A 25636-nucleotide genomic window follows, 5' to 3' on the forward strand; every position below is an offset into this window, starting at 1 on the left:
AACAGAGTCCTGTGACTCCCAGCAGCTGCTCAGTGAGAAACAGAAACTAACAGATTGGACATAGGAGGAAAAGGCTAACAGTGGCTGCTAACCTAGACGGAGATCTTCTGCAATGCATTTCTTGAAGCCATTTGTGGGAAAGCACAGGAGAAGAGAGGGCTGTTGAGCTCACATCTTGCTCATGGGCTTCCCCCAGGCATCTGATTGACCACGGAGAGATTAGAAAGTTGGACAAGCTGAAGGGCTGTTGGCGGAGCATGTGCAGGAGCACCAGCTATGATTTGAGGGTGAAGTCGTGTGGCAGCTCTGCTCACTGAGAGGTTGCCAGGGTCGCGGAGGGAAAGAGCCACACAGCCATCGGGATGTGGTATGAGATGTTGCCTAGCTTGGGCCTCATGTACATGTGCTTGGTCATCCCTGGCGTGAGCACCTCCTACATCCACAGATACACCAACGGGGGCAAGGAGAAGAGAACTGATCAGAGCACCTATCAGTGGTACCTGTTGGAGAGAGACAAGCGTGTGTCTGGAGTAAATCAGTACTATGACTCCAAGGGTTTGGAGAACATTAACATTAAGCGTCTCCACCCCCATTGTTCAGCCCGGACACTGAGATCCAGCCCTGAGGGCCTTCTGGCGGTTCCCTCATTGCGAGAAGTGAGGTTACAGGGAACCAGGCAGAGGGCCTTCTCGGTAGTGGCACCCGCCCTGTGGAACGCCCTCCCACCAGATGTGAAGGAAATAAGCAGCTATCTTATCTTAAAAAGACATCTGAAGGCAGCCGTGTTTAGGGAAGTTTTTAATATTTAATGTTGTATTGTTTTGAACACTTGATTGGAAGCCGCCCAGAGTGGCTGGGGAAACAGATGGGCAGGGTATAAATAATAAATTATTATTATTATTATTAATATTATTATTATTATTATTATTACCACAGTGCAATGAAAGCAACTTAATAAACATGTATTTGAAAAAGTGTGGAGCATATTGATCATAATCTCACAAGGAGAGAGGACAATAAGCTTCTAATACTGTACCAATAAAATTGCAATAAAGAAATAAAATACAGATTGAGATAAAGAAAGAAATAAAGTTGTACAAGCTGGGCCTTTGGCCAGATCTAGCAGGCTCTTCTTATGTTCTTATGTCATTAGTTCCCATCTAGTTTCGGGGATTAGCACAAAAACACATGTGGAAAGGAATGAATTTTTAACAGAGGAGTTTGGCAGAGACAACTCATGTTCCTCCTACACGAGAATATTCTCTCTCTGTGTGTGTCTTCTCAAAATAAAAATTAAATACCTCTCCTCTCAGCCGAGTGTTTCATTGTTTTCTCATGTTGCTAAATGTTCGTTTGACTACTTCATCTGCCAGAGATGTTTCCCTCCCTACATTTCGATTTCCTTGTGCTGTGTCTTGCATGGAAAGTGTTTCCTAAATAAAACCTGATTGATGGATGTTTGGCGTCGTGGGACCTGCAGCCTTGCGCATGAAGGAAAACATAAGAAAGAGGCAGATGGAATCTCCGTTGCATATTGGAACTGAAAGATGCCATCTTCAATGTTGTTACACGTCCAGAACCGCACTGTGCATTAGTCTTTGAATAAAAGAGGCCTAAAGCATATCAGTCCAGGCAGTTTTTGCAAAAGGCAGTGGCTTGGTTGCCCTGAAAAACTGTTCCTCCATGCTCTGGACTCCATATGGTTGAAATGATGTGCTTTGTGAGCTTAGCATGTAAACAGTATTTCATACCTGCCATGCAACTGTGTTCGACATTTGCTTTGACACCTGCTATTCCATTTAGTGATGTGTGGAAGTGAGAGCTGGACCATAAAGAAGGCTGATCGCCGAAGAATTGATGCTTTTGAATTATGGTGCTGGAGGAGACTCTTGAGAGTCCCATGGACTGCAAGAAGATCAAACCTCTCCATTCTGAAGGAAATCAGCCCTGAGTGCTCACTGGAAGGTCAGATCCTGAAGCTGAGGCTCCAATACTTTGGCTACCTCATGAGAAGAGAAGACTCCCTGGAAAAGACCCTGATGTTGGGAAAGATTAAGGGCACTAGGAGAAGGGGACGATAGAGGACGAGATGGTTGGATAGTGTTCTCAAAGCTACCAGCATGAGTTTGACCAAACTGCGGGAGGCAGTGGAAGACAGGAGTGCCTGACGTGCTCTGGTCCATGGGGTCACAAAGAGTCGGACACGACTAAACAACTAAACAACAACAACAATTCCATTTAGTAAGTCCTGGTTGTTGTTGTTTGCATTCATGCATTGTTCAGCCCTTTCAACAGGTGATGAAAAACAGAAGAGATATTTTTTTAAAAAAGCTGATCCTTCCACTTTTACTTCAAAAGTTTGACAATATCCAATCCCACAGTTCCAAAGAGCAGATTGTGTGGGTTTTTTTCCTGAAGAGCTCGGTATATCAACATTTCCCATGCCCCCATAATTATTCCATGGGGAATGTGATTGGTTTCCGATGGTCATTTGCAATAAATGGAACTGCACTTCACCTGTCAAATAGTAACAAATGTATAACAAATACCAACAAATATTGCATGGCAGATGTCAAATACTGTTGCATGGCACACTTGCTGGTTCAGGTGTGCAGAGGTTTCTCCCAGCAGTCCTGATGTTATCCTGAAAAAGACTAGCTGAATAATAATAACAAAAATCTCAAGGAGCCAGCTAAAAGAAGAAACTGTTGGTGTCATCCTTTTTATAAAATGTTTTTTATTGGTGTTTCATTTAATACAAACAAACAAAATACAGTAAAATTCAACAATCATTTACCCACATTCTTTCCCCACACTCTGAGCATTGACTTCCTTCCCTCCCTTAAACAGGTTTTCTTATGTCAGTTACTTTCCCACAGTTTCTTATTGTATCCAATCCTATCTACATCGTAAGATTTATTTCAGTCCTGCCAGAGTCCTCAAATTTCTACAGTTATTATTTATGTACTTCATAAATTTACTCCAATCTTTTTGGAATTTTGCTTCCACCTGATTTCAGATTCTACAGGTCAGTTTTGCCAGTTCCGCATAATCAACCATCTTTGTCTGCCACTCCTCTGTTGTTGGTAATTCTGGTACTTTCCATTTTTGGGCTAACAAAGTTCTGGCAGCCGTCGTAGCATACATAAATAATCTTTCATCTGCTTTTTCTATTTCCTCTCCCATCAAGCCTAGCAAGAAAGCTTCCGGCTTTTTTGGGAAAGTGTATTTAAATATCTTTTTCAATTCATTATATGTTGGTGCCATCCTAATTTCCGGGGGTGGGGGTGGGGTACATTCCGAAGTGTGGATACCATGACAATAAAAGATGTACCCTTATCTGTTTTATAAAACAAAACTTCCACCCACAATTGTGCCCCACAAGGAAACCTAAGGGTTTGTGGGAAAGGGTTCATACTGGAAAAGGTAGCTGAACAGACAGCAACAGCAAGGAGGGGGAGCAGAGGGCTAGGAACGCCCGCCCATCAGATGTCAAAGAGATAAGCAAGTACCTGACATTTAGAAGACATCTGAAGGCAGCCCTGTTCAGGGAAGTTTTTAATGTGTGACATTTTAATGTATTTTTAATCTTTGTTGGAAGCTGCCTAGAGTGGCTGGGGAAACCCAGCCAGATGGGCGGGGGACAATTATTGTTGTTGTTGTTGTTGTTGTTGTTGTTGTTGTTGTTGTTGGCTCCAGGGGTCAGCGGTGGGCCCCCAATTGGGACGTGGGCATCAGCAGGTGCCCAGGGATACTTACTCCTGACTTCAGCCCTTAAGGATGAGCAGAATAGCCTTAATCTACTTCATTTCTGTGTTGTGTGCATTGAGCTCCCTCTCTGTTTTGTGCTGATTCTTTAAAATTTTGCATGAACTTGATACGAAAAGAATTAAACAAATTTGTGTTTGTTTTGTTTAAACAGTTTATATATCGCTTAACTACAATGGTCCCTAAACAGTTTACAAAGATACAATACAAAGAATAATGCATTTCAGTGGATGAAAGTAAAGCTATTCTTTACATTAAATTTGCTTGCGCGATTTCCGCTCCTGGGTTTGGATGAAAATGAGAATTGCAGGAATTTCCACCCCTATTTCCATTTCCAGTTGTATTCTCAGACATCCCAAGTATTTACCCTGTACTTACCAAGTCCTGATGCTTCTTAACAGTTTGAATCTTTGTACTTTTGTCCATTTAATGTATTTATTTTTCCGGATTTGAACTATAGAATGGTGATTTTTTTTTGAGTCAAAATGAGAGTACCCCTAAACACTTTTTAAAGAAAAAAAGCACTGCTCCTTAACATTTTATACTAGGAAAGAGAAACATCTATTCCTTCTGTTGCTCTTTTCCATGATGCTGAAAGGAGCAAATGTAACTTTAAAGAAGACTTTGGGGAGCAAATTGTATCCCCCCCCATTACATCCTTGAATGTATCAGAGCAAGTTTGTCTAAGCAGAACGAGAAGTGCCCAAGGGCTTAGCGACTCTTTTATTCTGATGCTTCTTATCAGAGTCATCCAACAGAGCAGGGAGAAAATGTCCTGTAGCTGATTATCCCTAGAGAGAATATAGCTGATCTGCACCCTACCTTTGGTTAGGGAGACTGAGTGGGCCTTCTTTCAGGTGACTGATTTGGAGGATGGGCTATGGTTAAAAGGGCAGCAAAACTGCAAGGTATTTAGTCTGCCATTATAATATCACCTCTGTTTGCTATTTTCAGTTTCAGTTTATTATTTTCAGTTAATAATAATAATAATTTATTATTTATACCCCACCCCTCTGGCTGGGTTTCCCCAGCCACTCTGGGTGGCTTCCAACAAAATATTAAAAATACATTAAAACATCATTCATTAAAAACTTCCCTAAACAGGGCTGCCTTCAGATGTCTTCTAAATGCCAGATAGTTGTTTATTTCTTTGACATCTGGTGGGAGGGCGTTACACAGGGCGGGTGCCACTACCGAGAAGGCCCTCTGCCTGGTTCTCTGTAACTTCACTTCTCACAGTGAGGGAACCACCAGAAGGCCTTCAGAACTGGACCTCAGTGTTGAATGATGGGGGTGAAGATGCTACTGGGTCTACTGGGCCGAGGCTGTTTAGGGCTTTAAAGGTCAGCACCAACACTTTGAATTGTGCTTGGAAATGTACTACGAGCCCAATGTAGGTCTTTCAAGACCGGTGTTATGTGGTCTTGGAGGCCGCTCTGTGGTCTAAGTGACTAGGGCAGTAGTTCTCAAACGGTTTTCTCCAGGCCAAACATTCAGAATTATCACGCCACACCAAATTTTGTATTGCTAAGAAAGACATTGGAAAACAAAAAGAAATGACTCCCAGCAGTGCTTGATTTATAACATAGAAGATAAGTGTTTTATGATAGGATCGTGGCATCCAGAAAGTATAAAACAATGCAGCTGCATAAGGACCTGAATCATTCCCAGAATATAATCATAAATGAGCCTCTTACATATGCAACTTAAGGATGTATACAAACTCAATGAGAACTGTGAGCTCTCACATTTAAATTAGGTCTGAATCAAGACAAACAAACTCTCATCTCCTCATCAACACAAATAAGCCTTTCCCTTTTCTGATCTTTCGAATCTGTCAGAGCTGAAAATCCCTGCTCACAACAATACGCCATGGAGTGGGCATTATTATCTTGGAAGATGCTTAGTAGGGCCAGTTCTGGGGTTACTTTCTAATAATTGTTTAGTTATTTTGCATATTTCTCGAATGGATGTTGTCCAGAATAGTTGGATTTTGGGACACTCCCACCACATGTGGAGGTATGTGCCTGTGGAGGTGCACCCTCTCCAGCGTTTTGGTAGGGTTCCTGGGCGTATTAGCGCTAGTTTCCTTGGTGTTAAGTACCACCTGTAAGTGAGTTTCAGAGTGAGTTCTTTCCTTTTCGTTGATATGGATTTAAAGGGCAAATAGAAACATCGCCACCTGACCCCACCCCCACTCACCATTCCCCCCTCCACCTCTTCCCCCCTATTCTTCCTAATGTAACACTAATGTCTCAACAAATGAAACTGATCTGTAGAAAATGAAACTTGAAAAAAGAGACATTGCACATATTTTGGTAAACCAAGAAATCTTTAATAAAAAAAAGTTAAAAAAACACAAAACAATACGCCGTGGAGAACGGTAGAAGAATAGCCAATGTTCTGGAAGAGAGGCATGGATACTGTTTCTGCTTGTATACCCTCCCCAAATTATTTTGATACTATGCTATACTATACTACACTGAAATGCTTAAATGTTTCTTGGATTGTCCTTGAAACTTCCTGCCACATCTGTCACACTCTTCTGCGCCACAACCTTTGAGAACTGCTGGATTAGGGGGATTCCCATTGGCATATACAGTAAGCAAACATATAGAATAGCTAATACCAAAAACCTTTGAAAAGAAGAATATATCAGTTCTGGAACATGAGATGATCCAAACCCTGCAGCAGTTTTTATTCCAGGAATGTGGAACTTTCCCCAAAAACCATTTCCCAAAGGGTACTGAACTGGAATATTAACCCTACATGCCTTCCCCACTTTGAGTTACCAGCAGTACAGTGGTACCTCGGGTTACAGATGCTTCATGTTACAGACGCTTCAGGTTACAGACTCCACTAACCCAGAAATAGTGCCTCGGGTTAAGAACTTTGCTTCAGGATGAGAACAGAAATCGCACGGCCACAGAGCGGCGGCAGCGGGAGGCCCCATTAGCTAAAGTGGTACCTCAGGTTAAGAACAGTTTCAGGTTAAGAACGGACCTCCAGAATGAATTAAGTTCTTAACCCGAGGTACCACTGTACCAACCAAATCCCAGGTTGATTTGGAATGCAGCAAACCAATCTTTAACATTTTTTTAATCCCTCATAAGAAAGGTCATTTTTTTAAAATTGCCTAACGCCAAGGTCAAAACTTGTTCTGGTCCTAATGACATCCCTGGAAGTATGGCAGAATCTAAACATCTTGTCCCCAATTCTTCCTGAAAAACAGGGCTGGGGAAACCTGTTGTCCTCCAGATATTGTTGGACTCCAATTCCCATCAGCCCCAGCCAGCATGAAATCACTATTTAACAGAGCTGCTGGAAGGCAACCAGGGAGGTACCTTTCATCGGAATGGAAGGCCCTGGGTGGCACCATGTTTGTTGCTGTGTCAAGGGAAACCTGGAAGCACGAGGAATCTCTCTCTTGTATTGCAGCACTGGATAACTGTAGCACACAAACATTTAAAGGGCAGGACATCCAAATGAAGACAAATCAGTTTTGCTTTGTATGTACATTTTGGCTTAATCAAGTTGGCCTTCCTCACCCCTTCCTCCACCACAGGTCTCCCAATTGTATTTTATGGTAAATAAAAAATAAGATCTGCCGAGGCCCAGAACAACAGATCACAACAATGAACAACTCATTATGGGTTTGTTTTTGTTTTAATCCTTTGGGGGACATTTTATTTGAACCCAGTTTCCTTCAGGCTCTGGTCTGGCGATTAGTGACTGCTTAATTATCCACCTCATTAGCTTCCTATTAATAATAAATACCAGGAGGCAGATACTTGCAATTGCACAGCTTGTTTAGGAAAGAAAGGCTGTGTATAGGCGGCACTTCTAAAATGCAAATCCCACTTGCAAAACCAAACCAAAAAAACCCCATACCAGGAGGGTAAGTTTTACCAATGCTATTTCTCTGTGGGGTCATCGAAAGCTACCTTATACTGAGGACTCAGCTATACAGCTGTAAATAAAACGGTTTAAGTGTGTTTTAAGTGCAATATACAAGCCAGACTGGGTTGCTTAATTAAAGGATTCTAATGAATTATCTCCCTGCTTATTTAACTTATATGCAGAATTCATCATGCGAAAGTTTGGGCTGGATGAATCCCAAGCCGGAATTGAGACCGCTGGAAGAAATATCAACAACCTCAGATATGCAGATGACACAACCTTGATGGCAGAAAGTGAGGAGGAATTAAAGAACTTTTTAATGAGGGTGAAAGAGGAGAGAGCAAAATATGGTCTGAAGCTCAACATCAAAAAAACGAAGATCATGGTCACTGGGCCCATCACCTCCTGGCAAATAGAAGGGGAAGAAATGGAGGCAGTGAGAGATTTTACTTTCTTGGGCTCAATGATCACTGCAGATGGTGACAGCAGTCACGAAATTAAAAGACCCCTGCTCCTTGGGAGAAAGGCGATGGCAAACCTAGACAGCATCTTAAAAAGCAGAGACATCACCTTGCCAACAAAGGTCCATATAGTTAAAGCCATGGTTTCCCCAGTAGTGATATATGGAAGTGAGAGCTGGACTATAAAGAAGGCTGATCGCAGAAGAAGAAGAAGAAGAAGAAGAAGAGGAGGAGGAGGAGGAGGAGGAGGAGGAGTTTGGATTTGATATCCCGCTTTATCACTACCCAAAGGAGTCTCAAAGCGGCTAACATTCTCCTTTCCCTTCCTCCCCCACAACAAACACTCTGTGAGGTGAGTGGGGCTGAGAGACTTCAGAGAAGTGTGACTGGCCCAAGGTCACCCAGAAGCTGTATGTGGAGGAGCGGAGAAGCGAACCCAGTTCCTCAGATTACGAGTCCACCGCTCTTAACCACTACACCACACTGGCTCTCGAAGAATTGATGCTTTTGAATTATGGTGCTGGGGGAGACTCTTGAGAGACTGCAAGAAGATCAAACCTCTCCATTCTGAAGGAAATCAGCCCTGTGTGCTCACTGGAAGGACAGATCCTGAAGCTGAGGCTCCAATACTTTGGCCACCTCATGAGAAGAGAAGACTCCCTGGAAAATGTTGGGAAAGATGGAGGGCACAAGGAGAAGGGGACGACAGAGGACGAGATGGTTGAACAGCGTTCTCGAAGCTACAAACATGAGTTTGACCAAACTGCGGGAGGCAATGGAAGACAGGGGTGCCTGGCGTGCTCTGGTCCATGGGGTCACGAAGCATCAGACACGACTAAACAACTAAACAACAACAATGAATCATCAACTTGCTTCCAATAAGTTGCAAAGGGAATGTGGCCTGCTATTTGCTCACTAGCATGACTGAGGAGGGATAATATCAAAACAATATATCCTCTCCTATATTCCTAAAGATTCCCATAAGCTGAATTCAGGACAGATTTAAAATAGCCCTGGAGCTCTCTCCCACAGCAGGTCATGATGGCGAGCAAGCTAGATGGTTTTAAAGAAGGATGAGAGCGATTCATGGAGGAGATGGTTATCGATGCTTCACAGCCTTCGTGGGATTTCTACTATATCAGGAATTCAAGCTGGAAAATGCATGATTGAATGCCTTCGTGTCAAAAACACACACACACACACACCTCAATTCACATTGCAAACTTGCACACCATTTGTAAAGCGATTCTAGAAACTGTTGTTCTGTAGGGCTAGCTTTCCACAGGCAAGGGAAAGGGAGGGAGAATTCAATGATGCAACACTGCATCTCCATTTCTGATATGGTGCAATCTTACGAGGAGCATGTCATCATTGTGGAACATGCCGTTCATCTCACCAAATGACTTTGCAGATGATATGAAAGGAGGCAAAGCCTTGTTCCATTAATCGCTTCGGGAAGCTCAGATCTGAAAGCAAAATCAGCTTGAGTGTGACCACGGGGCGGAGGAGAATTCCGTTCAGTCTGCATTTGAAAGCAAATTGGCCTAATTCCCAGTTTCTGGACTGATCAGATTGTGGACTTCTTTGAATTTTGCGATGCAATTTTGGTTAAAAATATTTTATCGATCATTGCAGAATTTCTGTACACCAGGCACGTCCAACTTCCAAGACACTGCGATCTCCTCCCACTATAAAAAAACTGGCAGTGATCTACCCATCTAAGTTGTTGAGCTTTTTTGGGGGGTGGGCAAAGGGGGTCCGGCTATCAACCATGATCGACCTGTTGGACACCCCTGCTGTACACCATGCAGAGGTTTTACTATAAACCATTCTACCCGGACACTGAGGTCCAACGCCGAGGGCCTTCTGGCGGTTCCCTCACTGCAAGAAGCCAAGTTACAGGGAACCAGGCAGAGGGCCTTCTCGGTAGTGGCGCCCACCCTGTGGAACCCCCTCCCACCAGATGTCAAAGAGAACAACTACCACCAAACTTTTAGAAGACATCTGAAGGCAGCCCTGTTTAGGGAAGCTTTTAATGTCTGATGTACAGTGGTCCTCTGGTCCCGCTGCCGCCTCGCAATTTCTGTTCTCATCCTGAAGCAAAGTTCTTAACCCGAAGTATTATTTCTGGGTTAGCGGAGTCTGTAACCTGAAGCTTATGTAACCTGAAGCGTATGTAACCCGAGGTACCACTGTATTACTGTATTTTAATATTTGGTTGGAAGCCGCCCAGAGTGGCTGGGGAAGCCCAGCCAGATGGGCTGGGTATAAATAATATATTATTATTATTATTATATTAGAATCAAAGGGTATATAGTGTTATGAGGATTTTGGGGAGGGTCAGTCTGGATGTTGTCTTAGGACCCTTCCAGTTGCTGTGATCCTGTATCTGCGAGGCTAGAATGTACTACATAAGGGAGACTCTGATGAACAGGTCAAACTAGTCCCTTTCTCAGGGTAGTGACCTTGGTCATTCAGCCAACGCCTGACATCCGCATATAAAGAGAGTGAGAAAATAGGTGGGCCTTCCCATTCCCAGCCTCGCTTGACTGGTGGGTGGGAAAGCAATTGTCAGATTTTTTTGGGGGGGGGGTGTGTGTGCTTGTGAGTTGGAAGGTGAATGCTGGAAGCTGGAGACAGAAGCATGCCCATAATACTCTATAGACTCCTATAGTACAGTCGTACCTTGGTTTTCGAACAGTTTATTTCTTGAATGTTTTGGCTCCCGAACACCGCAAACCCAGAAATGAGTGTTCTGGTTTGTGAACTTTTTTTTGGAAGCCGAACATCTGACTGGGCTTCCGATTGGCTGCAGGAGCGTCCTACAGCCAATCAGAAGCCTTGCTTTGGTTTTCGAACATTTTGGAAGTTGAATGGACTTCCGGAACGAATTCCGTTCGGCTTCCAAGGTACGACTGTACTCTGCTGCATAACTGTATTAGATTTAATAGAGAAGTATTTTTATATAGTTATGCACATGTATGCGCTGTTATTTTAGGAAACCTGGACTGTACGTGCGTGGGCAGGCGGTTTAAAAATGTTTACAATAATGCATGTAGCATGCAGGAATTGTTCCTATTTTTAGTGGAGCAATTTTTTAAAAATAGCTTGCATCTCCATGGTATCAATGAAATAAGATGGGAATTAGAGGGGGGGGTCTGTGCAGATCAGTACAACATCGAGATCCTCCCCCAGTAAATTCCATCCCTACTCATAAATGAGCCGATTCCAAATTGAGACATTGGGAGTTCATTTATCCCTAAAGCCCGTAGGCTAGTTTGACCCTGCTTGTATTTAACAGTTCTACCTTGAAAACTTGCAAAAGTGATATGCTTGTTCTTTCTCTCCTCCCCCTTTACTTTCCTTTTCTTGCAGAAGAAATAATTTCTCTCTCTCTCCCTCTGATCTAGTTAAGCTACCCCCATGGTCCCCAAACATGTTTCAGACAAGCTTTGGATGATTCCTGGTTTTATGATACGTTTGGAGCAGCCACCTGTATTTCCCGACAATAGATTTTCTTTTCAGATAGCTGAAATTGTTTGCAATGCATTTTCTTCATAAAGCCACATAAGGTCTTCGAGGCAGAAAAAGTGCAGGTCTAGACAGAATTATCTCCGGAGCCGAGAGCTGTGCAGCTAAGGGTGTCCACGGAATTTAAAGCAGATTCAGGGGTGGGCAATATAAGCAGAATTGGAAAATTCTTGCTGGTTCTGTGAGAAGTTGTTAGGAGGGTGGGAGGGAGGAAAACCACTGACACAGAATTCACTCCTAGCTGGACCACACAGTCTTCAGACTGCTAGGGGACACCAACAGAACCTGGAATGCTTGGGCAATGGCTGAGGACCTAGCACTCAATAATAATAATAATAATAATAATAATAATAATAATAATAATAATAATAATTTATTATTTGTACCACGCCCATCTGGCTGGGTCTCCTCAGCCACTCTGGGCAGCTTCCAACAAAGATTAAAAATACATTAAAATGTCACACATTAAGAGCTTCCCTAAACAGGGCTGCCTTCAGATGTCTTCTAAATGTCAGGTAGTTGTTTATCTCTTTGACATCTGATGGGAGGCCGTTCCACAGGGCGGGCGCCACTACCGAGAAGGCCCTCTGCCTGGTTCCCCGTAGCAACAACTGATGACTCCACAAAGCCATCCTGCGCGAAGACCAGGGCTAATGTGAGTTGTGAGTCAGAAAGTAGGTTGGTAAAATATTAAGTAACTGAAGAGCCACAGTAGAAGTAGATCATTAAAAGTGGAATAGACTGATCAATGGATACAGTGGAAGATACATATATATGGTCTAATTCAGGGGTCAGCAAACTTTTTCAGCAGGGGGCTGTCCCTCAGACCTTGTGGGGGGCTGGACTATATTTTTTTGGGGAGTGGGGAATGAACAAATTCCTATACCCCACAAATAACCCAGAGATGAATTTTAAATAAAAGGAGACATTCTACCTCATGTAAAAACACGCTGATTCCCGGACTGTCCACAGGCCGGATTTAGAAGGCGATTGGGCCAGATCCGGCCCCTGGGCCTTAGTTTGTCTACCCATGGCCTAATTGGTTTGGGAGTTTGGCCATGGTAGATTTCTGTAGATTATATTTTAATTACATTGTATGGGATGAGCTGCCCTCTCTCATACAGTGGTATCTTGTTTTGAGTCCGGGATCCGTTCCGGAGCCCTGGACACTTGACGAGAGGGACGCTCAACAAAGCGTTGCTCTGCGCATGTGCGAAGCGTGATTTAGTGCTTCTGCGCATGCACGAGCGGCAAACCCGGAAGTAACCCATTCCAGTACTTCCGGGTTTGCCATGGACATTCGCCAAAATGGACCGTCGATGGGGCGGGCATTCTAGAAGGTATTACTGTATTTATACCTGCCCTTCAGTTGCACCATTCTCTGATACAGCTACTCCCTGTTGCTATGTAATAAGTTGCTCTTGAGAGATTGATTAGATGCTTTATCCTTATTTTACACTATCAATCAGCTTCAGAAGCTGCTTATAGCATTTGTGCAGGACAAAAGCATCCCAAATGATTCCTTAATGGTGATGTGACATTTGATGAATAATCAGAGGATTCATTTTTACTGTCATTCTTTTTTTTGGTGGGGAGAGATGGGGACAGAAAACAATTTGCAACAGAGAGATAACTCAGATGCTGAGGGCTTTTAGTTTTGAACCGTTTGCAGATTTCGCTTTTTCAAATATATGTTCTGGTGTGGGGAATGCAGAACATGGGAGAAGGTGGCAGGACAGTGAGCAATGAGTGGTCCAAGAGGGGGAGGAAAGGTTCTACAATTTCTGCAAAAACAAAACAAGAGGCTTTGTAGCTATCTGTTGTCAACAGAAGGGTTCATTTTGTTCAGTGACATTTTAAACAATTGAGCGGGCACTATTTAAAACCACATTGTGGCTAGAGTGTTCAAGTCTAACACTTAAGCCCAGAGGCAGATATAGTGCTGTATAGAAGTTGTTAGACTACAGCTCCCATCATCCCCACAGACACCATGCTCAATGGTCAAGGTTGATGGGAGTTGCAGTTCAACAACATCTGGGAGCACCCGGTTGGGGAAGGCCACCCAGGGACTTACCACTACACAACACTGGTGGCTGAGCCAATTCAGAAAAGAACCTTCTTGCTAATTTTGGGATTAAAAAACAAAACAAAACTTTTCCATATTCTTCCTCAGCTGTGGGAGAACTTCAGCCTGCCCCTGGAGAATACTTAAGAAAAATAGCCTCTCCAGTTTGCTTTCACCTCTACACTTTCTAGTAACTATTAGTTTGGATCAGCCATTCTGATTTAAGCAGGGATGTTGTAAAAGGTTACTTAAATTGCAAAATAGAGGTGGCTGCTAGATTGAGGATGCCAATTTACGCCTTCTTACTTAGGAGTAAGTCCAACTGAGCTCAGTTGGACTTTCTTCTGCATAAATACAGATAGGATTATTATTATTATTATTCATTGAATTCTTATACCACCCTTCATCTGTAGATTTCAGGGCAGTTCACAAGATAAAAACACAAGATAAAAACACAAAACACATAATAAAAACAATAAAAACCACAAATCAATACCTCCAGCTCTTTCCACAAACATATTTAAAGGATTTAGGATGTTACATTGATGATGCAACTTAGGCTGGATCTAGACACATCAAAAACCCATTTCAGGAAAATGCTCTATAAACCTCATAATGGGAAATCACATTGTCGAAAGACCGAACTCTACCGCGCCATCTGGTGTCACAGTGTTATAACTCATTTAAAACACTTTTTTTGACTAATGTAGTTGAGTCCTTAGGCCACATTCAGACCACATATTTAAAGCAGTATGATACCACTTCAAATATTTGTGACTCCCCCCAAAGGATTGTGGGAGTTGTAGTTTGTTAAGGGTACTGATAGTTATGGGGAAACCCCTAATAATTAATATAATTCCCAGAGTGGTTTATCAATCAACCCCTATTTCCCATAGAACTCTGGGAATCATAGCTCTGTGAGGGTAAAAGGAGTCACTCACGAATGCCTTTCAGCCACTTGGAAAATAAGATTGGTGCAACACCCCCCCCCCACGAAAATTTCACTAAAATTGTCTCTTTCCTTTCATAATTTTTTGGTGCAATTTTTTTCAGATGGCATGGCTGAGGAAAAAATGCAGGGCACAATTTCAGTGCAACACTAGTCATTGGGCTGAGGCAGGTATTCCGATCTGTATAAGCTTTTGATTCGCCCCACAACCAAAAACAGACACAGACATTTCCCCACAATTTGTAATCCTGCATCTTTCTTGTTACAACTAACCAGGGTGAGTGCTATTCAATTATATCAAACATAGACTTTTTCTTTCTCAACATGAACTCATGGCTTCAGTTTATCCTGCCATGATAATGGGAAATGTTTGTGACCATGAAAAATAACATCCATGCACCTTTTCAAAATGGGACTTCTCACCAGTAATCATCATTATTCATATTCAAACATATTCCATTTTTTCCATAAGTAGTTTAGCTGACAACTTACCTGAGGACTACTTAGAACACAGACACACATCTAAACATCTTAATGTGTAAAAATACTGGCAATTAACTGCAAACGATTTGAACCACTTAGTGCTTTTAGAGAATGACCAAATGGATTTTCATTTCTTCATGCCTGTTTTGCACCAGTATAATGAAAGGCACTCACACAATTAGAACAATTTCTTTCTGTTATAAACATGACAGCAAATACGACCTTTTGTGGGATAATTTTTGATAATTAGCACTGCCAACCAGTTTATTTCTGGAAGGTTGTTATATAAACACACATGCATGTATTTGGAAATGTAACACTCCCTTTCAACTTTGTAATCCAAATCGGAAAAAGCAACTTTCCTTCCCAACCATGTCTGCTTAAGAGTCTGAAGTTGTGGTGATGGCAGGGAGGTTGCGGGGGTGAAATTCCCTTTGGGGGGTTCAATAAGGAAGCGCAACCCAGATTTCCAATTAGGCAGACTTTTATTCAGTAATGCATTACAGGTCAGAGTCCAAAGAGTCTGAGACAATATTCTATTAGCACACCCGTATATAGGGGGGGGGGGAGGTGTTACCTTGGCTGTTTATTCTCTAGCCAATCACTTTGTGCCACCTACTATCACCCCATCACCTCACTATCTTTTCATCCAACCACAGTCCATGAAAACAGTCACCCAACCCAACTTCTTTCCTCTGGCCTCTTTGCATCGTACCTGGAGCTGCTTTTCACTCCAACTAAGACCCTCCATAACTGGTTCGTACTAGTTTTGTGTTCAAGCCCAGTCTAAACCACAGAGCCTAGGACTTGCCGATCAGAAGGTCGGCGGTTTGAATCCCCGCGACGGGGTGAGCTCCCGTTGCTCGGTCCCTGCTCCTGCCAACCTAGCAGTTTGAAAGCACGTCAAAGTGCAAGTAGATAAATAGGTACCACTCTGGCGGGAAGGTAAACGGTGTTTCCGTGCGCTGCTCTGGTTCGCCAGAAGCGGCTTTGTCATGACCCAAAAGTTGTACTCTGGCTCCCTCGGCCAGTAAAGGGAGATGAGTGCTGCAACCCAGAGTCGGCCACAACTGGACCTAACGGTCAGGGGTCCCTTTACCTTTACCTTTAAGACCCTCCATAACTGGTTCTTACTAGTTTCGTGTTCAAGCCCAGTGCCGGATTTGCGTATAAGCTCAACAAGCTATAGCTTAGAGCCCCACTCTCTTGGAGGCCCCCCAAAAAAATTAAAGGGAAAAAACTGGATATACATTTCCAAAATATAAGATAAAAAACGAATAGAATAAAACCTACATACAGCAACAGTGTTTTGTGTTGTGTAGCCTCCTATGATGTAAGTAACGGCCTGCTGGCCTGCTCCCTAAAATATCACTGGTTTGCTCATTTCTATATATAGGGTGCCTACATTCTGCATGCGCAAATGGCTTTAGATACCTATTAGGTCCATAAATTACCATATAGCATATATCCAACACAAAAAACAGTGACAACTTGTTGTTGACAAAGGACAGCTGGACATATAAAGGGCCCCATTACCTCCAGTAGTTTAAAGGTAAAGGTACTCCCAGACTGTTAGGTCCAGTCGCAGATGACTCTGGGGTTGCGTGCTCATCTCGCTCTATAGGCTGAGGGAGCCGGCGTTTGTCTGCAGACAGCTTCCAGGTCATGTGGCCAGCATGACTAAGCCGCTTCTGGCAAACCAGAGCAGTGCATGGAAACGCCGTTTACCTTCCCGCCAGAGCAGTACCTATTTATCTACTTGCACTTTGACGTGCTTTCCCCCTGTCGCGGGGATTCGAACTGCTGACCTTTCGATTGGCAAGCCCTAGGCTCTGTGGTTTAGACCACAGTGCCACCTCATCAAACCTAAATCCGGCCCTATTCAAGCTGTACTGTTGTATGCATGAAGCTGGCTCCCCTAATAATGGATTTTTCTCTCAAGGTGCTATAGTGCTCATTCAGAACAGACAAAAGAAAATAGACACACACACACAGACACCCCACTTTCGCCCCGTCCTACTCACACACGACCGCACCACTGGGTGTGCGTTAATCTTAGAATTGGACTGGAACTTAAAAATGGAGCTCTTTTTCCTTTCCTTTCCTTCTTTCCTGGGCTTTTCTAACCCAATCTCACATCAAAGCAGGGTGGTTTCAGTTTGCACATCACCGCTCTGGGTCCTCATGACGACGTTGGTGCTCTTCGACGGGATTTTTTTTTGCAACCGTTGGCTGCCCAGGCAAATGAGCGCATTCCTAGAGAGCTCATTATTCACCGTCCTAAATTGACTCATCATGATTCATTTTCCCCTCGCTAATCTGCATGCATCACCATAAATTATTAATAAATTCTTCATCATCATTACCCACATCGTAAATTATTTACTTTACCTTTCTACGGTTCAGCACTTCCCTCCCCCAATCCCCCTCCCCGATATTACCGGCACTCCCTTCCAAAATAAAATATTCCTTTTTGCAACAAAAAGGAAAGGGAATATGAGGGGTGGAGAGAGAGACACAGATGTTTCCATTATATTTCTTCTCAGTGCTATTTTTCTAGAAAAAGAGGTTCTGGAACTCACCGTGAGCGCCTCCCTTGTTCTCTTATAATGGCAATGGTGGCCACTGAGTTCCAGCTGAAAAAAAGCTATTTCTAGTTACTCTAGTGGAACCTCAATTTCTGAGCATCTTGGAACCCAAACGTTTCGATTTTCGAACACCAAAAACCCGGAAGTAATTGCTTCCATTTTCAAACGTGCCTCAGAAGTCAAACGGCTTCTGAGGTGCATTTCTCAGTTTTCTCAATGGGATTTACCGACTGCCCACTGAGCCTTGGTTGTCAAACGTTTCAGAAGTCGAACGGTCTTCCAGAAAGGATTATGTTTGACAGCTGAGGCCCACTGTACAGTCATACCTCTTGTTATGTTTGCTTCAGGTTGCACGTTTTCAGGTGGCGTCCCGCGGTGACCCGGAAGTACTGGAAAGGGTTACTTCTGGGTTTTACCACTCGCGCATGTGCAGACGTGCAAAATGATGTCACATGCATGCGCAGAAGCGGCGAATCACGACCCGTACACGCGCAAACGCAGGTTGCATTCCTTTCATGTTGTGAACGGAGCTCCGAAACGGATCCCGTTCACAACCAGAGGTACCACTGTATTTGAAGAAACAAAGGGGCTTAGGAATGGCTTTGAGAGCCAGTGTGGTGTAGTGGTTAAGAGCGGTAGTATCGTAATCTGGTGAACCGGGTTCGCTTCCCCGCTCCTCCACATGCAGCTGCTGGGTGACCTTGGGCTAGTCACACTTAGTCTCTCAGCCTCACTCACCTCACAGAGTGTTTGTTGTGGGGGAGGAAGGGAAAGGAGAATGTTAGCCGCTTTGAGACTCCTTCGGGTAGTGATAAAGCAGGATATCAAATCGAAACTCTTCTCTTCTTCTTCTTCTTTGCTCAAGGCCAACACAGCATATTTTGCTGTCTGAGGAGAATGTGGAGCAACCATGTCCAGCCAAGTTATACCGGTGACTGCCAGAGCTGCCACAAGCACCTCTTCCTCTGTCGGGCAACAAAAGTTCTATAATAATAATTTAAATAGCTAACCATTTCCTGCCCTTTCATGATGCCCTAAAGCAGTCGCTTAGTGGTTAAGAAAATAAAAACAAGCCTACTGGATCAGGCCAGTGGCCCATCTAGTCCAGCACCCTGTTCTCGCAGTTGCCAACCAGATGCCTGTGGTAAAACCTGCAATCAAGGCCCAAGCACAAGAGCAACTCTCCCCTCCTGTGGTTTCCAGAAACCAGTAGAGTGGTACCTCGGGTTACAGATGCTTCAGGTTGCAGACTCGGCTCACCTAGAAATATTACCTCGGGTTAAGAACTTTGCTTCAGGATGAGAACAGAAATCGTGCTCCAGCGGCGCAGCAGCAGCGGGAGGCCCCATTAGCTAAAGTGCTACCTCAGGTTAAGAACAGTTTCAGGTTAAGAACGAAACTCCGGAACGAATTAAGTTCTTAACCCGAGGTACCACTGTATTCAGAAGTGTTACTGCCTCCAACCATGGAGGGAGAACATAGCTATTACGGCTAGTAACTATTGATAACCTTACAGTGAGGGGGAGGGGAAGTATTTGATCCCCTGCTAAATTTGCCTGTTTGCCCTCTGACGAAGAAATGACCAGTCCATAATATTAATGGTAGGTTTATTGTAGCTGTGTAGAACGTGTCACAGTGGGCCAATTATTTTCATTGGCCGGTGAAGCCAATTCAGAGGGAGGGCAAATGCTAGTCAATGCTCTCACTTCGACTTGATAAGAAGAGGAGTTTGGATTTGACATCCCGCTTTATCACTACCCGAAGGAATCTCAAAGCAGCTAACAATCTCCTTTCCCTTCCTCCCCCACAACAAACACTCTGTGAGGTGAGTGAGGCTGAGAGACTTCAGAGAAGTGTGACTAGCCCAAGGTCACCCAGCAGCTGCATGTGGAGGAGCGGGGAAGCGAACCCAGTTCACCAGATTACAAGTCCACCACGCTTAACCACTACGCCACAGCTTGGGCTCCATTTAAGTCACCAACCCCTCTATACATGTATGTACTTTATACTCCTGCTAAAAGTTTTGGCATAAACTTTGTACTTGGCCCTGATGATGGTCTTTAAAACAACAACAAGTGTTTTGACTTGCAAGATTAGGAATCCTTCTTGTAAACTTTTTCAGTCTTCCGCATGTGGGCTGCAGAAGGGACACACCAGATGCAGAATACAAATATAGTATTTGTGAGCATATTGTGAGCATCTTGGTTCTGTTTCCTATTTGTCACACTGTATCTATCACAGGTTATTTTTAAAGCTCTTGTTCTCTCCTTTTGAAAATCTGGTTTATAAAGCTCCTGTGACTGGGATAGGTTTGGTTTCGTTCATTTGGAAAAGCACACACCACCCGAGCATGGCTTCCTGCTCCTATCTCCATGTTGCCTGAAATTGCAGCATATCTAGGGGAAGGGTGGCAGCTGGGTGGTTGAACACCTGTTTTGCATGTAAAAGGCCCTGGGTTCGAATGCTGGCACCTCCAAGTCGAGCTGTCAATGACCACCCCTGTCTGAAATCCTAGAGAACCACTGCTGGTACTTGTAGACTTGGGATGGGAAATCTGTGCCCCTACAGATGTTGCTGGACTTAAAAATGGAAAAATCTATCAACTTTGGTTCTCCCAGGAATGGAGATATGTTTGTGCTGGGTACAATCAACCTCACATCCCTCTGGTCAGCAGAGGGCAGGATTGAGACTAACAGATAGTCAGGGGGAAATGAACTTTGTGGTTTCCTATTGAATTCCCAAGCTCCACCTTTCTGTCTCTCGTCCTGCATGAAGCAGTCACGAGAAACTATTATTATTATTATTATTATTATTATTATTATTATTATTATTATTATTATTACCTGATAGGTACCCAAGGTGGCTTACAGATAAAAATAAAAACAGCAAAAATAAATAAATGGGGGGTGTTAAAAAAACAATTATACATTAATAGAAAATTGTGTGTGTGTGATTTATTAAAAACATACAGACAATCACAACGAAAACTGCATGGCAATCCGTCCCTAAGAGCCTGTTGGAACAAGAAAGTCTTTGCCTGCCAGCTGAATGACAGCAAGGAGGCAATAGTAGAAGATTTTAGGAAAATAAGACAATTGTGATATGTTCTGACTGATGAAGAATAGTGCGCTATATTGAATATAATTTGGACCCATTATGGGGTGACTGGAAGTCGTTATAGAAGTTATGTATGAAGAAAGTAATTTATCTTCTTGGCAAAGTGAATTATACTTTTTTGTTGACTGTTTGCTTTTTAAACTCAAAAAAGCATTTAAAAAGAGGGGAGGGAAATGATAGCAGGGAGGGAGCCAGTTTAGCTTCTCTAGGGAGAGAGTTTCAAAGTCTCGGAGCACCCACCAAGAAGGCCCTCACCCCAGTGGCGTAGCTAGCCCCTCTGGTGCCAGCGTGGTGCGTACACCCTGCAGCCCAGGGCGCACCACGTGGAGCTTCTCTGCAGCCTCCCCTTCACCTGTAGGGCAGCTGAGGTGGTCGGCGGTCGGCAGACACAAGCCCCGCGCTGCTCGGAAAAGCCATTGCTCTGTCCCAGCTCCTGCCAACCTAGCAGTTCGAAAGCACACCAGTGCAAGTAGATGAATAGGTACTGCTATAGCAGGAAGGTAAACGGTGTCACTGTGCACTCTGTTTTCTGTCACAGTGTTCTGTTGCGCTGGAAGCAGTTTAGTCATGCTGGCCATGTGACCCGGAAAGCTGTCTCTGGACAAACACCAGCTCCCTCGGCCTGAAAGCAAGATGAGCGCTGCAACCCCATAGTCGCCTTTGACTGGACTTAACCGTCCAGGAGTCCTTTACCTTTTACCGTACAAACTATTAACTAACCCAATTTTGTTTTATTAAAACAAGAGTTTGTTGACCAAGCTCAGAAATGCTTCAGGACCCAAATGCACAAGCAGGTCGTCACCTCCTGCCTTTATGTCCGCTGTATATTATTATTATTATTATTATTATTATTATTATTATTATTATTATTATGCCATCCTCTCCCAACACATGTGCAACTGTGGCTATGGGTGGAACTATTACAGCTACTATAGCTGCAAATAGCATCTCATGAAAATTCTAACCACCCTTAGAATCAGACATATTTGGCAACAGGAAAATAATGTTTTGCTGTGAATTGCCCATTGCGGTCCTCTGTGTTCTGTAAGCTTTCTTTCTTTCTCATCATTATTGAGATGTATCCTTCCTCTCATTTTAGCCAAGATCTTAGCTATGAATAATTCATTGTTATCAATTTGGACACTTACATTTTAAAAATGGAAAGCCTGCAACTAGCCTCCAGATTAAATCGCATTAAGAATAGTCGGGTGAATATCTTATTTAACAAATTAGCCTCTTCTCCCACCATAAGATGTACTTTCTGAGTTAATGACTGGGCATTTTAATAAGAATGGATGTAATTATTTTACAGTCTCTGCTCTTTAGAGACCAGCATCCTTCATTTTCATGTACAAAATCCTCTGGTGTGGGAACATTATTGGAACAGAGGGTTTTTTTAAAAGTCACAACACATGCCTATAACTTAGGGGGAATGGCCTTTCTTGGAGAATAAATAACACATGGGGGAAAAGGGTGGTATTAGAAAAAGCACTGAGCCTTAAAGAAATGATAAGAGTCATTAAGTGTTATTTCCCCCCTTAAACTCCTTTGCTGCCACTGTCTCTGATTTTTTCAAGAAGAAAAATGGGAGGGAAAACAGGCAAATGAAGGCAAGAAACAGAAACACAGGAAGTTGGGTGAAGGTCGGAACTGGAAGCACAGGAAGTTGGGTGAAGGTCGGAACTGGAAGCACAGGAAGTTGGGTGAAGGTCGGAACTGGAAGCACAGGAAGTTGGGTGAAGGTCGGAACTGGAAACACAGGAAGTTGGGTGAAGGTCGGAACTGGAAACACAGGAAGTTGGGTGAAGGTTGGAACGGGAAACACAGGAAGTTGGGTGAAGGTCAGAAATGGAACCACAGGAAGTTGGGTGAAGGTCGGAACTGGAAACACAGGAAGTTGGGTGAAGGTCAGAAATGGAAACACAGGAAGTTGGGTGAAGGTTGGAACGGGAAACACAGGAAGTTGGGTGAAGGTCAGAAATGGAACCACAGGAAGTTGGGTGAAGGTCGGAACTGGAAACACAGGAAGTTGGGTGAAGGTCAGAAATGGAACCACAGGAAGTTGGGTGAAGGTCGGAACTGGAAGCACAGGAAGTTGGGTGAAGGTCGGAACTGGAAACACAGGAAGTCGGGTGAAGGTCGGAAATGGAACCACAGGAAGTTTAGCACTGGAAGCACTCAAACTCACCTCCTTGATCAATTGTCACTGTTACAGAAGAGAGGCAACAAATGGCTGTCATTATCTGGTTCTCAATCCACTTGCACTCTTGAACACAAAGAAGCTCATCCCACAAGGAGAGCTGGCCCAAGGCATTTTAAGATTTTGAATGATAGATTTATTTATTTTTAATGTCACAAAGATTAGTTCTCATACCAGGGCTGGTGTTGATAGATGGCATGGCTGGGCACCTGACAAGAATCCCCCTTCACCATTGCAACCTGCTTGTTCAGCTACCTCCCATTCTGGATCAGAGGAGATAAGCAAGCAAAGAATTGGGGAAGGGGCAATGTGGGGAAGAAGCTGCTACTGCCTGCTTCAACATTTGTGTCTGCCTGGCAAGTAAGCTGGAGGTAGAAATGATGGAGGCACTGATGACAATGAAAAGCTCACTGAGATGGGTGTGTGTGTGGGGGGGGTGCTTATCGGTGATGTCTTGCTCAAGGGCACTCCCAAGATCTGGAGCCAGCGCTGGCTTATGCCCAAAATGCCTGTGACTTTTCCATAACAATAATGGGAAGATTTTATTTCTTCTTATTAAACTTCTAAATGGGCCAGAGGGAGGAGTGGGGGTGAGAGGCAATACAATTTAATCCTTTCTCTCTTTTTTGCCAGTCTGTTAAAGGTGTGTGCACTCTTTAACAGCCCTTTATCAGTGATTTCTTTTCATACTTTACCCCTTAGCGTCCAATAAAATCTTGAAGCAAAATAACACACAAAGGGCGGAAACATGCAGGCAAGAGATATAAAAACCGTGGCGGAAACTAGCCTCCAAGACACAAGATTATTTAGTTTACAGTATCATAAAATATTTCTCATGGGCATGGAGAGGTGGAACAGCTCTATAATACTGAAGAGGAGAGAAGAAACAGAAAGAAGTAAGTATTCCTAACACAGCTGCAAAACTATGATGGGTACAAATTTGTATTTAGGGGCCAGCTTTCTTTTGATCATCATTATCTACCATATATTTTGGAAAGCTGTTCATTTGCTATATGTTTGGGCACATCTTATGATACTGTAACTAAATTTTGCATGATTGGTCCACATACCAGTACAATTTGATGCCATTTTGATTCAAGATGGCAAACTCAACTTTTCAAAACTGCGCAGATTTCAACCACTGGTTTCAAAACACTGTGTTGTTGTTGTTGTTGTTGTTTTCTTGGAATTTCCAAGCAATGGTTGGTACAAGGTTTCTGGTGATAAATATAGTTCCAATAATATAAATGATGCTTTGAAGAGTGATATAAAGAAAACCACTCCAGAATGCAAACCACTCACTATGCAAATTTTAACAGAGACAAGAGAAGGGGGGAAAGTCATGGAAAATAGTAGGCAGCTGAATTGGATTTGAACAGGCCGAATAAGAAGTGGGAACAGAAAATAGAAGGAGCAGTTGCTTCCATGTGCCTTGTGTTCTCTCTCTCTCTCTCTCTCTCTCTCTCTCTCTCTCTCTCTCTCTCCCCCTCCCTCCCTCCATCCCGCCCTCTCTCTCTCTCTCTCTCTCTGGGAGATAGTCTGGATTGACTTACTCGGTCATGAAGTTCACTGGGTGACCCTGGGTTAAGTCATTGGTTCTTAGCCTAACATACCTCACAGGGTTTTTGTGGAGATTAAATGAGCTCATTGGGGGCAAAGGTGGCATATGTGATAAATAAATATTTTGGGGGTGGTTTGACTGTTTTGTTCTTTATGCGTTCAGACACCTCTTCAGATATCATCACCAAACTCAGGACAAGCTTTCCCAAGGTGGAGGGTGGTAGTTTTTGTTGATGTTGGGATGCCAGATGCCATTTTGAAACAAGATGGTGGTCTGAAAATAGCTCCAAAACTCACAAATCATGTTATCCATTTTCAAAATGTTGTTGTTTAATCGTTTAGTCGTGTCCGACTCTTCGTGACCCCGTGGATCAGAGCACACCAGGCACTCCTGTCTTCCACTGCCTCCCACAGTTTGGTCAAACTCATGCTGGTAGCTTCACGAACACTGTCCAACCATCTTGTCCTCTGTCATCCCCTTCTCCTTGTGCCCTCCATCTTTCCTAGCATCAGTGTCTTCTCCAGGGAGTCTTCTCTTCTCATGAGGTGGCCAAAGTACTGGAGCCTCAGCTTCACGATCTGTCCTTCCAGTGAGCACTCAGGGCTGATTTCTTTAAGAATGGATAGGTTTGATCTTCTTGCAGCCCATGGGACTCTCAAGAGTCTCCTCCAGCACCATAATTCAAAAGCATCAATTCTTAATAATAATAAATATTCTTCTTAGTGTCTTCTAATTCCTGGGAAGTGCTAGGTGCTCCCTGCTGATAAACAAACAAACCAGCACTGCCCATAAGAGGGTTAAATCAGAAATGCCAGGAGCCCTTCTGTGAAGCTGGCAAGCCAACAACCTGTCTTCCAATAACTTGTTTCTGGCTATTGTGTTAAGAAGGACCTTTGATTCCTTGTTCACTCCTGAGCAACTTTAATGAAGGTTCTGATGTTAACTCTCTTGGATCCAAGTGTGATGTCATCTCACTTAGCAACACCAAGTCAGACCCCAAAGCCAAGATCTGA

General features: G+C 43.5%; 1 pseudogene; it reads left to right on the forward strand.

The window, feature by feature from the left end:
- The first annotated feature begins 362 nt into the window (after positions 1 to 362).
- Positions 363 to 25636, forward strand: LOC114595447 (NADH dehydrogenase [ubiquinone] 1 alpha subcomplex subunit 1 pseudogene; annotated as a pseudogene).

The sequence above is a fragment of the Podarcis muralis genome, chromosome 4 (genome assembly GCF_964188315.1).
Source record: "Podarcis muralis chromosome 4, rPodMur119.hap1.1, whole genome shotgun sequence".
Classification (NCBI taxonomy): Eukaryota; Metazoa; Chordata; class Lepidosauria; order Squamata; family Lacertidae; genus Podarcis; species Podarcis muralis.